General features: G+C 66.7%; 1 protein-coding gene across 1 annotated transcript in view; it reads right to left on the reverse strand.

Moving 5' to 3' along the window:
* The window catches only part of BOP1 (BOP1 ribosomal biogenesis factor), a gene marked incomplete in the record, with an annotated part of 24,251 nt that extends 23,343 nt beyond the window's left edge, over positions 1 to 908 (reverse strand). Inside the window, 2 exon segments of the mRNA XM_014593260.2 lie at positions 259 to 444; positions 841 to 908.
* Positions 909 to 1,085: the final 177 nt, after the last annotated feature.

Consider the following 1,085-nt stretch of genomic DNA (forward strand, 5'->3'; position numbering starts at 1 on the left):
GCTGCAGGCGTCACAGGGTCACACCCTCCACCCTGCAGGCCCGGGCACAGGCCAGGCCAGCCTCACGCTATCTTGCCTGCACCTCTGGTGAGCCCAGCTCACAGCGAGGCTGGGAGGATCTGCCGGTGTTCCCCATCTGTGTGGTCCAAGGGAGAGGGCATGGAGACCGGCTGGACAGCCAGGGACCCCGGGGAAGCGGGGCAGGGGGCTCAGCAGGCCACGTCTTCCCTGGGACCCACAGGGAGGCTCCTCACGCACCTGCACCTGCTCCTCAGTGGTCCTCTCTGTACCGCCGCACTCACTGCTGCTGGTTCCACTGTCTCCTTCGCCATCCTCGCTGCTGCCGGAATCTTCCAGGCCTGAGAACACGCTCTCCTCACTGTCAGAAAGTCCAGAGTCATCGCCATCGTTGTGGTCGGGAACAGGGGCGCAGGGGAACACGGGCTGCAAGGAGACACAGGCGATGCCACCCCTGCAGCTCACCCGCAGCGCCAGCCCTCCAGTCCCAAGCCTCCTTCTCCATCCAAACCACCCACCCTACCTGGCCCTAACAGCCAGCCACCTGCCCTCCTGTCTTACTGGGAAGGGCTTCCCAGAACGACATCTCCTACAGCGGGCCCACAGCCTTCCCAAGGCTGGCTCCCCACTGCCAGCTACACCTTCCACGCCCCCTCAAGTTCCTGGGGCTGCCAGGACACCAACTAGGGAAGGCAAGGCTCTGAGAGGCTCAGAGTCCCCGAGGGGCTGTCACCCCCTGAAGTAGAACACGCTTGTCCAAGGAGATCCGGGCAGAGGCCGGGCAGGACCTCAGCCTTCTCCCAGCTCCCTGCCCAACCCTACCTGGCCAGGTTGGCCCAGTCCGGAGAACCTAGTACTCCGACGCGCACGAGTGCGCAGCCCTGGGCGGCCCCGCACCTTACATGGGTGTCCCAGTCGGCGCCTGCGCCCAGCCCTGCCCCAGCTCTCAACCCGCTCTGTGGAAGCGACTCCCGCGCCCTGATGCGCCTCGGCTCTCTAGCTGGCTACGCGACCGCGCCGCTAGTGCGACCCCGGCTGCGGTGGTGCAGGAGCAGGCGCGGCCGGCC

This window comes from Tupaia chinensis, unplaced genomic scaffold, assembly GCF_000334495.1.
Source record: "Tupaia chinensis unplaced genomic scaffold, TupChi_1.0 Scaffold140061_1, whole genome shotgun sequence".
NCBI classification, from domain to species: domain Eukaryota; kingdom Metazoa; phylum Chordata; class Mammalia; order Scandentia; family Tupaiidae; genus Tupaia; species Tupaia belangeri.